At 45.0% G+C, this 14,414-nt stretch overlaps 2 pseudogenes; one reads left to right on the forward strand and one right to left on the reverse strand.

The window, feature by feature from the left end:
* Positions 1 to 849: 849 nt before the first annotated feature.
* Positions 850 to 958, forward strand: LOC129401221 (U5 spliceosomal RNA; annotated as a pseudogene).
* A 12,340-nt stretch (positions 959 to 13,298) lies between these two features.
* Positions 13,299 to 13,611, reverse strand: LOC101540225 (ATP synthase subunit g, mitochondrial-like; annotated as a pseudogene).
* Positions 13,612 to 14,414: the final 803 nt, after the last annotated feature.

The following is a 14,414-nucleotide window of genomic DNA, read 5'->3' on the forward strand; positions in this document are numbered from 1 at the left end:
CTGCGCTTAAATCTCGGTGAAGGAAGGGGTATGATTTAAATATATATATGTATGTATCACTCTGCATATTGAGAAGGGGTTTGGGCCACATATGGTAGTGCTCAGGGATTACTCCTGTCTCTGTGCTTAGGGCTCACTCCCTGCAGTTCTTAGGGACCATCTGTGGTGCAGGGGATCAAATCCAGTTTGGGGTGTGTGAGGCATGCATATTACCTCCTATATCATCTCTCCAGTTGCTTACTCTATACATTTAAAAAATCGTCAATATATCCTGCAGATATCTCTCTATATAAGAGATGTAAATAATTCCTCTTCAAAAGAGACAAAGCTAAAGATTATAATAAAACTTAAATCTTAAACTAGTAATATCCACAGATGGGATATAGACCCTGCCACCCTAGTACACTGCTGGCTATGGCAAACATTTATACAATACTTTTGAAAAGCTCTTTGTCACATGTTTGGAAATTTACATTCAAAAAGGGGAATAAGCTATATGCATTAAGACAGATGCTCAAGGGGCAGAAGCAACAGTGGGTAGAGAGTTTGCCTTGCATGCAGCTGACCTGGGTTTGATCTCCAGCATCCCATATGGTCCCCTAAAAATTACCAGAAGTAACCCCTGAGCCTTCCGAACAGAAAAAAGGAAAAATCAATGAGATGGACGTTTAGGTCACCTCTGGTGTAAAAAAAAAATAGGTGTAATCTATATGTGCAGTGAATGGTAGGGGAAACTGAATAAATACATGTTTATTATTATTAACAGCACCAATTTCTTAGGAAAGTACGTAGCCACTAAACATCTTGATGAACAGTACTAAATATATTGCATTACAGAAAATGCTCTTGATACTCTGGTTTTTCTCCAGATTATGTAAATCTTTCACTTTTTCCTGAAGATTTCCATGGAGAGGAACAATTCTGAATCAATTTTTTGAGGCCTTGCTTCTGTAAGGATATATTAAAAAAGAGGAAGACAATGCTTATGATAAAACTCTTGTTAAAAATATGTTTATGTACATATTTTGACTTTATAAAACTTATCTACACCTGGACAAGATTGCAAGAATAGAAAACTAAGAGTGTGAGGCAATTTCCACTGTTGTTGCCAGGTTATTTATGTAATAAATGAGCAAAAAACTAAAACTTTATTGGACAGAGCCAGAGATGTGGCTCAGCAGTAGAACGCATGCCTTGCAATTGGCCCCTGTGCCCCTAACCCTCCCGCAGGGGTGCTGGGAAGGGGGCCTCCAGCGTCCTCCGGCACCACGCAGTGCCACGGATTGAACAGTGACCACATGTAAGATAGGCACCTCAAACTCCATGTTTGCTCTGTCTCCAAACATTTTTAAATACCCTTCAAAACTTAATTTTTTTAAAAAAATTGCTGTAAATGATTTCAAAAGGCTTTTTTATGCCTGCTTTTACAATGATTTGTCTCTCATAAAGTCTCCCAGTTTATGATTGACTTGAGTTTCATAGAACTCAGTGCATACTTGAACCTGAGGAAGGTGAAAGAGTTTAACCTACAAAGTGTTCACAAGTGAAATGAATATTTTATGAATCTTACATTTAATAATCGATGAAGTATGAACATGTCAATTAAATATTTATTCACTTCAATTTTGTGGTTTTCTTCTGGTATCTTGGAACCAATAATTTTTTTTTAAGATTTTAAATATTTCTTTGGGTTTTAAATAGTCTGTAGGCTCCACACTGTGCCCATCTTGCCTCTGGGGTAAAGGTCACAAGCTCCCACAGTTCTTCCTCTAGAGAAATAGGTTTCTTTCTTTCTTTCTTTCTTTCTTTCTTTCTTTCTTTCTTTCTTTCTTTCTTTCTTTCTTTCTTTCTTTCTTTCTTTCTTTCTTTCTTTCTTTCTTTCTTTCTTTCTTTCTTTCTTTCTTTCTTTCTTTCTTTCTTTCTTTCTTTCTTTCTTTCTTTCTTTCTCTCTTTCTTTCTCTCTTTCTCTTTCTCTCTCTTGTGTGTGAGAAAGAGAGAAATACATGTCCAAGGGCAAACATGGGCTTCTCTAGAGGAGAGAAAGGCTCGTCCTTTCTCTTACTGTGGGTCCTTTCCTTCCTGGAGTCCCCCATCCCCCTCGTTGGCCCTCTAGTTTCATGCCTTCATTTTTCACAATTTCCCCCTATTGCCCTTGTAGAAAACCTTATGGTCCTTAGCTTAGAAAAATCATTCTAGAGAAACTCTTATGTAGCCCCAATAAGATCCATTTCAGATTTCCAGCTCCTAGACCTTAAAGACTTAGGTTTTATTATCCATATCACAAACTTTGTCACACTCTAGGGGTTATGTCATTTTTTTCTTCTTTTTGGGTCACACCTGGCGATACACAGGGGTTATTCCTGGCTCTGCACTCAGGAATTACCCTGGCGGTGTTCAGGGGATCATATGGGATGCTGGGAATCAAACCCGGGTCAGCCACATGCAAGGCAAAAAACTCGGGTCAGCCATGTGCAAGGCAAATGCCCCACTCGCTGTGCTATAGCTCCAGCCCCCATTTTTTTTTAAATGTAGGAGTACTGCTATTTATTCAGCCATTGATTAAGCGATTGATCTTGTCATGAACTCCACGGTTATGTAATTTTTTCAGGGAAGAAGAGGCCTGTAATCTAGACGTCACATATCCAAGGCCAGAAGGCCATTGAATGTCAGCTCAATTCGGCTCCACATTGGCCAGTATGTGTATTGATCCTGTGAGCACATCTGTAGCCCTCATTTGCTGCCTTATAACACACCCACCTAAGGTGCATCGGCTTAAAACAACAATGTTTGAAGATCTCTTGTCATTCCCTGAGTTTGACTGGGTTCTTACAGGAGGTTCTAATCTAATCTTAGATTGTAGATCACTAAATAAGTAGATTTAGAGCCACAAGTTTTGACTATGGTTGCAGTCAGCCGGGTCGTCAGTTCCTGGAGGCTGAGTCACATTTTTGCAGTTAATGCTGGCTGTCAACTGGGAGCTCAGCTGGGCTCTTGACCAGAGCACCAAGCCAAAAGCATATAGCTTCTCTATGTTTTGGTTTTCTCACAACCAGAGGCCTCTGAGAGGCAGGGAACAGAAACTTCCAGGCCAGATAGAGGCTATTAATGGGAGTGACCCACGGTCATTAATGCCACTCTCTATCGGTCAAAGCAGTTACATGGTCCACCCGGATTTGGGGGAGTAGGGAAGGGAATAAAGAAGTAACCCCAACTTCTTTATAAGGGAGTATCAAGGTCACATACAGAATAGCAGGTAGGATAAAAGAAACATATAACGATTTTAAGGAGGCCATAATATCCTACAGTATCCTAATCTGGAGGACCTGAAAATACTGTTGCAATCTCACAATTCATGAATTCTTGATCTTCTATCATGTGTAAGGCACTGTGTGCTAAGCCTCTGGAGGGTGTCAGAATAATCAGGAGCAGGCTCCAGCGATGTCTGCTCCTCCAGGACTCCTCCTGGGTTCTAAATGGTGCTGTTTGAGCTTGAGAACCAAGCTCCTTCCAAGAGCAGAAGGAGTGTGCTGAAGGAGCAGAGGGGGCTGTGAGGGAAAAGATCTAGCACGAAGAAATCTTTGTAAGTGGGGGAGCCCGCAGGCCTTGCAAAGGGGAAGGAAGCTGATTAACAGTCAGGGAGGTGGGAGATGGTGGATACATTTCACAGGGTCAATTGAAGTCAGTATTTTGGCTCAAGCTGGGTGAATTTTCATGGTGTCTAGAGAGAAGACTTGGCCCTAGTCCACTTTTTAAAAAAATTTTTTAAGAATTTTATTGAATCACTGTGAGATAGTTACGAGCTTTCATGTTTGGGTTACAATCTCACAATGATCAGACACCCATCCCTCCACCAGTGCACATTTCCCACCACCAATACCCCCGGTATTACCGCCCCCCCTTCTCAACCCTCCCCCTGCCTCTATGGCAGACAATATTTCCCACACTTTCTCTCTACTTTTGGGCATTATGGCTTGCAACACAGACACTGAGAAGCCATCATATTTGGTCCATTATCTACTTTCGGTACACATCTCCCATCCCAGCTCGTTCCTCCAGCCATCATTTTCTTAGTGATCCCTTCTCTATTCCATCTGCCTTCTCCCCTCCGCTCATGAAGCAGGCTTCCAGCTATGGGGCGGCCCTGGTCCACTTTATACTTCCCAGGAGGAAAGTAGGGACTTAACTCACGTGTGCCTGAGACATGCGTGACCTAGGACCCTGACTCTTTATGAGGGATATCTATAGTAATAAAAAGTTCTCCAATCATTGGAAACAGGTGCATTCATTTTTTCACTGAAATCGTGGCACTGCTTCATCGCATTAATTGACACCACATGACGCCCCCCCCCCCAGCACCCCCCTCGGAACCTGGTGGGCTTGGGGGTGATATTTTCTCTGCTTCCTGCCCTCTGCTACTTTGTCTTGCAGCTCAGTGCTGGTGCTCTGCACACGGCAACTGGAGTGGACACACATGTCAGCTCCTTTCTCAGGGGAAGGTGGTAGCCTGTGCCTGAAGGTGAAAGTGAGTCTGCTCCCAGAAAAAAAACAGCTTTGATTTCTGCCTGGCTTGGCAGGCGGTGTGGGGCACTGTGGTTTGCTCTGCTCGCTCGGAGGCCTGCCGGGGAGGAAGCTGACAAAGGAGGAATTCTTTCCTGGCCCGCCAGCTGCCTTGGAGACTTAATCTTGAGAAATAAGATCCGAAGGATGAATTCTAGAAAGTCATTGAAATTCCGCAACCAAGTGGTATCTTTGTGTTTTAAATATTTATACTTGCTGCAATAAAGTGTTCTCCTGGGTCTAGAGCAGCCACTGGGCCCGTCTGGGAGAATGATGAAGCTGCTGTTCGTAGGAAGGAGAGTGACCCTTCCCGCCCCCTTCACCGAGTGATCTTGTTTTCCTTCGGAAAGTCAATCCTTCATACTGATTTAAAGTGGCTGAAGTCGAAACTGGCATTGGGAGAATTAACAAAGGTCCTCTGTGCTGGAATGAGCTGGGAAACATACCTCTCCCTTCTCCTCTATTTTCATTTCTCCTGTGAGAATATTCTTTCTCCTGATCTTTCTGAGCCGTGTTTATATGTTGTATTATCTCGAGAGGAGGATATGATCTGAACCACGAGGGGAGCTCTTGAAGAGCAGCATTTGGAGAATGGGCGAGGAACCAGCAGGGACCATGCCAAGGAACTTCCTGTTTCTCTGGAGGGCCCCGGGAGCCTGTGTAGGAAGATATCTTGGGGCTGAAGGATACTTTATCTTTCCTTCATGCTTTGCACCTCAAGAGAGAAGCTGCTTATCACAGTGATTCAATCACTGTATCACTGTCACTGTATCACTGTCATCCTGTTGCTCATTGATTTGCTTGAGCGGGCACCAGTAACATCTTCATTGTGAGACTTGTTACTGTTTTTGGCATATCGAATATTCCACGGGTAGCTTGCCAGGCTCTGCCGTGCGGGCGGGATACTCTCGGTAGCTTGCCGGGCTCTCCAAGAGGGACAGAGGAATCGAGCCCTGGTTGGCTATGTGCAAGGCAAACTCCCTACCCGCTGTGCTATTGCTCCAGCCCGCAGTGATTCAATAAAACAATAAAAACGAGAGAGAGAGAGAGAGAGAGAGAGAGAGAGAGAGAGAGAGAGAGAGAGAGAGAGAGAGAGAGAGAGAAGCTTCTTCCTGATCAGAAGCAGCTGGCACAGAAAGTCATGCCCTTCACTCTGTGCCCACCAGCCCCCTGTCTCTCTGTTTCCCTTGCACCCTGGCACAGCGGGGACTCACTCTAACTGGTCTCCCCCACCCCTCCTCTCCTCCTAGTCTGCTGGCTGGCGACACTCACCAGCTTCCTATCTCCTCCCATCAGTCTGCCACTGTTTCCTGGTCGTGAGTCTTACGCAGAGTCAGCAAGATCTGGCTTCAGATCCCATCCCCGCCACTTCCCTTCCCGGTTCTGTGGTGTTATAAACATTGTGAAACCTCACCAGAAGCTTTCTGTGAAAAAGGGAGCATAGAAGAGCTCACTGCTGGGCTTATTGTGGATGGAAAGCCATTAGCCCTGAGCTCATGCTTTGCACACAGGAGGGAACTTGTGTTTTGATCCTCAGCACCAGACACTCCCTGGAGCAGCGTAAGGAGAGATGTCCAGCAGCAGGGTCCCTGGGCTGGAGAGATAGTGTGTGGGCAGGGCACTGGCATGGCATGTGGTCTACCCAGGTTTGATCCTCGGCCCCGCCTATGGTCCACAGTGTACCACCAGGAGTGACCCTGAGGACAGACCAAAAGTCAACCCTGAGCTCTACCCAGTGTGCCCCACCCCCCAGTAAAGAATAGTCTCTAAGCCCTGCAACAAAGCAAAACAGAACAAAACAAAAGCTTCATTTAAGACAGAGTATGGCAAGCACAGTTTAAGACCAGGTGGTGTGGCTTGGCTGTGTTTCCCTCCCCCCACCCCACCCCCACCCCCGGCCCCGAGTCTGTGTTCCAGGCCCCTTGGGCTTTCTGCCCAGCTACTGCTCTGTGTCCAGGCTCTTTCACACTGCTCCACTGCCTTCCCCCCACACTGGATGCCCCCTTCCTCATTCTCTTGCCCTCGTGCCATCTCTTAGCTGCCATCTATTCCCGTTTTGCTCTTATGCCTCCTGGTCTGTGGGCAGCTTTAGGCTGGATGTGACGTGATGGAGGGTGTGGGTAATAGGGTGAAAGACCCAGAGAGGGGTGGGAGTGTGGGGGTGTGGAGGCAAGGAGAGAGATCTGCAAAGACTGGGGCAATTTGCTGAGTGGACCCTCTGCAGGGAGAGGGGAGAAGCATGAGCGGGCCCTGAGTGAGTAGGGGCTTTGGCGCACAGGGGGCACGAGGGAGAAGGTGCCCTCGCTCAGAGCAACTTCCAGAAATGCTGACTGGGTTTTCTGTGGCTTTTTCTCACTGCACTTCAGTTCTTGGAAGGCCCTGAGAAGTCCTGCATTTGAGCCTATTTCTTACTTTTCATCTTTCACGTTTGAGCTCAGACGTCAGTTCTTCCGGCAAGTCTGTTCGGCATGTCCCCTGTCCCTCCACTTTCTCTCACTCCAAGCCACTCCCTGCTTCTCTTTCAAAGCACTTTTCACAGCTTATAAACATACGTTTGCATTGTAACTAAAAGTAGGAACACACTCTCCATGTTGATCTACTTATATGCAAATTTCATGACTTCATGTTTTCTGACATGGTGAGTGAAATGAGTCAGAAAGAGATAGACATAGAAAGGTTGCACTCATATGTGGAATATAAAGTAGCTGAAAGGTACAAGCTTGCAATGATGCAATTTCTGGCAGATATTTCTCTGGACTTAGTTACTAAAATACAGAAATCCAAAATTGTGTGGCTGCTAGTGTGGCCGCTTGACCTCATATTTCTTCATTCTCAGCAATGGAAAACAAATTATCAAATGATTCCTTTTCAGCAGGTCCGACTTTAGGGGGGAGAAACTCCAAACAATAATAGTGAGTTTTTTGTTGAAATATTGACTGTAATCAAAGTAAAGTGAAAGTAAAGTGAAATTATCAGTTACACAGGCGGGGTGAGGGGCTGGGAAGGTGGGGGGGTGGGGAGAAGTATACTGTGATTCTTGGTGGTGGAATATGTGCACTGGTGAAGGGATGGGTGTTTGAGCATTGTATAACTGGGACTTAAACCTGAAAGCTTTGTAACTTTCCACATGGTGATTCAATAAAAGAATAAATTTTAAAAAAAAGTAGGAAGAGTTCACATGCTAGAAGGGAAGATTTCTGAGAAGCAGGGTGGGGTGGGCAGATTATGTTCCCTGGGCCCTACCTCCAGAGAGGAACTAGCCCGGTGCTCATGTTCAATGCTCAGTGTACAGTGCTCAGAGTGCATCTCTGGTGCCAACACAAGGGGAGAGCGGACTGTGCTGGGTGCTCAGGTTGACCCCACAGCCTGGGGTGGGCAGGATTACGGGTCTCTATGAATAGCCTCCCATTGAGCTAGGCCTTGAGAGAATATCAGGAAATGTCGGCAAAGATGAGTTGTGTTTTGATATCAGTAATAAAGCCAGAGTCCATTGGATTTGATGCTTTTCTTTCCTTCAGCATCCTGTGGGGTCACCTCTTCCCTTAACACTTATCCACGACCATATTGCGATTGCAAACATATTATTATTATTAGCTTATTTTGGGGTCACAGCTGGCAATGCTCAAAGGTTACTCCTGGCTCTGCCCTCAGGAATTACTCCTGGCAGTGCCCGGGGAACTGTATGGGATGCCAAGGATCGAACTTGGGTCAGCTGCATACAAGGCAAATGCTCAACCCATTATACTATCACTCCAGCCCCTGGAAGCATCTTATTAAACATTCAGTGACAGGCTGACCTCTTGGATCAGGTAAGCAAAACATCCTCCAAGCCAAGCTCCTGGAGAGTCTCTTTCATTGTTTTCTTTTTAATGTTTCAAGGTGGAGCATGTAGTTTTGATCAAGTTCAAAGTGTGGAAAAACTGCTCGGAGAAACATATGCACTCCTTAGATTCTATTTCTTCTCTAACCTCCCGTCTCATGGGCACGTGCTTTGTCTTTTTCAAACATGCTAGGAGGGTTCAGCCAGTGCATTATTAAATATTCATCTTTAACAGGCCCAGTGCTTCTGATAGATAAACAGTAGCGCCAAGGTAACTTGCCAGAGGCTGTCTCAATCAAAAGCGACTCCCCCAGTATGAGATGTTGCCTTTGGCAGGGAGCCCGTTGCCTCAAGAAGGAAGCTTTGTTTCTGCATTAGGAATAGTCAGTGTGTCTTATTTTTGTCCAAAGACAAGGAGACCTCTTGGAATGAGAACCTCACCATGAATTCAAGTCACTGGAGCAGAATCAAACGCTGCATAAAAGGAATGCAGGGCTGAGTGGAAATAGGAAAGCGGAGGTGGAGGAACAGAGGGGCAGGGGACAGAGGCAGGAAACCTCCTGCTTCCCAGCGCTGAGCTACCCCCCTTTCCGGGATCATTCTCAGTGGAAAGAGAAATTCAGTGTCCTGAGGATGGAACCTCTGAACTCCTCCCCCATTTCTGCTGCCTCTTCCTGGATGTCACAGACCTTGCCCCGGTGCTAGGGAGGAGCTGGGCCAGAGCACAGGCTGTGCTAATCCATCTTCCGTCCGTCCTCCAGGTCTTTGTGGGTGCAGTCTCCTCAATCGCTTCCTCAGTTTGTTTGCACTTTCAATGAATGGAGATTTGGGGTCTGATGTGATAGTATGGCAGATAGTGAGCTTGCCTTTCACACAACTAACCCAGGTTTGATCCTGGCACCCCATCCAATCCCCAGAGCCTGCCGGGGGTAAACCCTAGGCTCCGAGACACGAGTAAGCCTTGAGTGCTGCCGGATATGGACCAAAGCCCCCACCCCACCTTTCCACCTCCACAATAAAGGAGACATATCCCTACCTTTTTGTTTTTGTTTTTGTTTTTGTTTTTTGTGTCATACCCGGCAATGCACAGGGGTTATTCCTGGCTCATGCATTCAGGAATTACTCCTGGTGGCGCTCAGGGGACCATATGGGATGCTGGGAATCGAACCCGGGTAGGCCGCGTGCAAGGCAAACGCCCTACCCACTGTGCTATTGCTCCAGCCCCAACATATCCCTACTTCTGTCCTTTCCTTTCTCCTTCCCCACTGTTTAGTACTCTCAAAGGTTTTTTGTTTCTTTGTTTGTTTGTTTGGGGAGGTTGGTATCTCCTTGATAATAAGTATACTTAGGTTTTCAACTTTGTTAATACCTCAAGTCTTTTTTAGTGGGTAGAATCTTTGCTCCTTACAGGGACAGAACACAGGATTTCACTTGCATTGAATTCACTAGAAAGATCCATTCCTGAGAAGGAAGGTTTGGTAGGCTGCCTTGAATTATAGAACTAGACTTGATCATTTTCCTTTCTTTGTTTTTCTTTTCTTTTTGGTAGTTGGTCCATACCCTTATTCAGGTCTGTGCTCAGGGCTTACTCCTGGCTCTGTGGTCAGGGGTCACTCCTGATTGTGCTTCGGGGACCATGCATGTTGGCAGGGATTGCAGCGTGGTTGGTTTTGGGTCCTCCTTTCTGTTTTCACACTTATAAATAACGCTGTGTGAATGACCCCTGTTCCTCTTCATAATGATGCGCTCTCACCTTGGCAGAGATGGGCAAGTGGTGGGAAACCTGTGGAGGTGGGCTTAGATGCTAAGGCCATGGATTAAGTCACTTGTGGATTTCACTGTGTAACTTGCATGACCCTGAGGAATGGACTGAAATTGCAGGAACTTGTGTGGTGATCATTGGTAAAGCATTTCCATCATGGATTGAGGTGTGACAGAACAGTTGCTCTGCATAATACATTGTGTATTTTAACCGTTGAAAGTGGTAAAGTTCTGAAAATGTACAGATTCACATGGCACCTAAACAACAACAGTCAAACCGTAGTATGAAGATCATTGTAATAAAGACCCCACCCATACTTGTCCTTGTCTGTCAGGTTCTCCACTACCCTGGACACACCTACTCATTATTATAAACCTTTCTGCTACTTCCATTTCTATATGCAAATATAGCCCATATAGACATATCACACTCATTTCATTCCTGCATCATTTTCATGTAGTGGAGAATACCTCTATGTATTGCTCCACATTCTCATTTTTTTCTTTTTAACATTACAAAGTGATGGTTGTTTGGTAGAGTACAAAGTCTCTTCATTCCCCCCGACACACACACACACACACACACACACACACACAGAGCTGCATATACACTGTGGGAGGTACATAAACATTTAAGTTGTTCCCAATTTTTTGCTATTACAAACAAAACTGCAGAGCCTAAACTTACATGTGTCTAATTTCTTTTAACTTAAATGTTAACATTGTAAAACACACATATATAGCATTTACCTTCTCAACCACTTTTGAGTATTCAGTTCAATAATGTTAAGTATACTTGTTGTGCAATCAATGTCTGGTACTTCCCTTCCCTTCCTTCCCCTCCTCTCTTTTCATCTTTGTTTTCTCTACTTCCTCACAGCTCTGGTTTCTGGCCTTCTTGATGTTGGTTGTGTTCACAGGTGTGGGGTGATATCTCATTGTAATCTTGATTTCCCTGATACTCAGTGATAATGAGCATTTTCCCATGTTCCTGATGGTCATCTCTCTGTCCATCCTCTTTTTATTAAAAATTTATTTTTATAAGGTTGTTCACATTGATTATAATCAATATTTCAACACCACTACCGTTACACCTTCCCACCACCATTATTTAGAATTTTCCCACTACCATTCAAGCCTGCAAGCCAGGGGCAGGTGCTAGACCATTTATTTCGTATTGCTTATTGTGGATATCATGAGAAGTTGCGCAGCCCCAAAAGTGGCCGTGTGCTTCTGGAATTCTAAAATTGAAAATGGCTGGGGTCCAAAGACATGTCCCTACATCATCTGTAGGGAGTTCATCTATTTTGAGATTCATTTGGAAGTCTCTGGATCAAGGCTGTTGATGCACTGAGATGGCTCCTGGAGGAAGTTTGTGGGTGGACAGCCCAACCCCCAAGCAAGTGGGAAGGTCTGGCCCGTCTCCGCTGCTGCCATGTGGCCTGGAGTCTTAGTTATTGAGCCCGTCTACCTGGATTTTGCTTCTGGAAATTCGTGGCCATCGGGGTTTCATCTGGAGTGGGCAGACGGGGCACACCCACTCCATCTGAGATGCCCTGGTGGAATTGGCTCGGTACAGGGTCCAGAGAGATTTCTGGTGAGCTGCTGTCTTCTGGGATTCACTGCTGTGTCTCTCTGTCCATCCTCTTTGATGGAATGTCTCTTGAGCTCTCCTCCCCAATTTTTTGGATGGGCTGTTGGTTTTGGTTGAGTTTTGGAAGTACCTTAAGTTACCCAAAACTAGTTTCTAAATGGGTCCTTGATTTCTGGATGTAAAATTAGAACACAAGCTTTAGGTGATTGAGAAATCATTGATTTAACAGCTTTCAAAATGTTGTTTAGGATCCCTCAATGGTCTATATCCAGGCCTCACACTGTTACTGGCTGGTTCCTCTATGGATTTTCCTTGGTCTATGCTGGTCTCTCACTGGTTCTGTCTCTCTGAGTGAGCTCCTACACTTACCTACTGGGGCTGGTGGGATCTTTGTTCCTCAGCTTATGTTCCTTGGGCAACTGGTGAATGGGTGAGCTTTTTTCTCCAGGGGACGGGAGAGGGGCCAGAGAGGTAGTTGCCTGACCTGTGTTCCCTTTTATAGGTTTCTCTGTCTCTGCCCCATGTCTATTTCCATTGTTTACCTGATCAGTTGGTCCCCCCTATGCTGGTGAGATTTATGATGACCAGTTGTCTTTCCTGCATTCCCTGGCTTCCCTCTCTACCTTCACCTTAAAACGTATCTTGGACATTAGTGCTTTGTCAGATGTACAGGATGTGAATATTTTCTCTCCTTCAGTAGTCAGTCTTTTTTGGTTTTCAACACAGTTTCATTAGTGGTGCAAAACGTTTTTTGGATGTAATCCCATTTTTAAAAGTTGTTTTTTTTTTTTGTTTTCCTTGCCATCAGAATGGTCCAAAACTTCTCAACTTGTGAATCAGAACCCATGAAGAGCTACATACTTCCTCCTACTCACCCCAGCCCGCAAGTCACCAGCCCCTGTTGACCACCATTTTAACTTTCTATACATTTCCATCATGGATTGAGGTATGACAGAACACTTGCTCTGCATAATACATTGTGTATTTTAACTGTTGAAAGTAGTAAAGTTCTGAAAAAGTTTACTGTGGGTACCTCATAGAAGTGGAGTCAGACAATAGTTGTCCTTTTTAGGATTGGATTCTTTCACTTAGCATCAGGTCCTCTAGGTTCTTCCATGTTGTAAAGAATGTGAGAACACACACATACACACACACACACAAGTATTGATTCAGGAGCAGCGATGGCAGGTCTCTGTATTCCTTCATGGTTCCCAGGTTAAAAATTTTCAAAAATGAAAATATTGAGCAAGAAAGATATTCAGACTCAGAGTTGGAAGTAAGAAAGTTTATTGATTCAGAGGTAGAAGAGATGAAAACTCCCCAGCTAGGGAAGAACTTTATATAGGACCAAGTTTTGGGGGGGTTTCATAGGAAAACTTGTCTTTATATTACTTGTCAAGTGACAAAAATGTTACAGAGAATGAGAGGATTTTATAGAGTGGTGTTTCTAGTTTAGACCTTTGAAATCTTTTTTTTTATGACACATCATTTTATTTTATTCAAATACCAGTCTGACCACACATGATCCAAGAACACTCAAGTAAACCAGCTTTTCAAGATTGGTCTTCAAACATTATAACCAATAAGGGCACGCTTCCCTATGATCTTGCCAATGTAAAATCACATCCACAAATCTGTAGCCACCAAACCATTCAGCAAAGCTTCCTTAACTCTAAGATTTCTGAAGCTCCCTGTTTTAGCACTATTGACTATTTCTTTCAGGCCCTGAATAGCTGTTTGGATCTTAGGGGGGCTTTGAAAGAACCAGCACAACCTTGGCATATTGTAAAACGGTGATCAATCGAGGCTTCAAGTAAGTCATAGCAGCGCTCATCAGTGCTGGGGCCTTCTCCGTGACATTGTGCACAAACTTGGCCATGGTTCCAGGACACCTTTGAGATTATTTATTTGACCATTTGCCTGTTATCTCTTTGTTTCCTATGAGCCTCAGTTCTGGGCAGTATCTGTCATCTTGGGAAATTGTTAACTTCCCATTCTCAGAAAGCACCCAGGAGTTTGCAGGAATGTTTAGAATGTGGACTAGAAATAGCTCAAGTGGAGCTGCTGGCAGCTGCTGACAAGGGTAAACTGAGGCTTCCTCTTTTGGTATCATTCAGTCTTCAGAAGAAGGACAGGACTGCAGAGGGTAGCTCAAGCAGTAGAGCACATGTGTGAGTCCCAAGTTCTATCCCTGGAACCTCACGGTGCCCCTTCTGTCCCAGTGTCACCTTTGTGGCCCTGGTGGGCTCAGAGTACTACCTCCCAAGAAGTGCGCCTGGGCCCAAGTGTCAGACAGGAAGCATCAGGCCTGCCAATGGCCTGAGCATTCCTGGGAGTGGTCCTGTCCCCTGACTGGGGGTGCTGCTGGGTGTGGCTCTGAATCAAAGGAAAAGGACATCCTGACAGAACCTTCCCACCAACAAGTTGGGAAACACAGACCAGACTAAGGAAGGAAAACCCAGCCACTCATAATTCCTCTGTGTGGCAATCCATCACTGCCACGACTTGTTTCTTATCACATAGCATTAGTATTAAATTTCAGCATTAGTATTTACCCCTGCTTTCTTGTGCTTTAGACTTTCATCTACTCTAAGGCAACTTTATTATTAGTACATGTTACCTCCCAGGCAGTCTTGGCCATCGAGAATCCTAAAGCTGTGAGCCAGGCATTCATGTGGGGCC

The sequence above is a fragment of the Sorex araneus genome, chromosome 1, assembly GCF_027595985.1.
Source record: "Sorex araneus isolate mSorAra2 chromosome 1, mSorAra2.pri, whole genome shotgun sequence".
In the NCBI taxonomy this organism is placed as follows: Eukaryota; Metazoa; Chordata; class Mammalia; order Eulipotyphla; family Soricidae; genus Sorex; species Sorex araneus.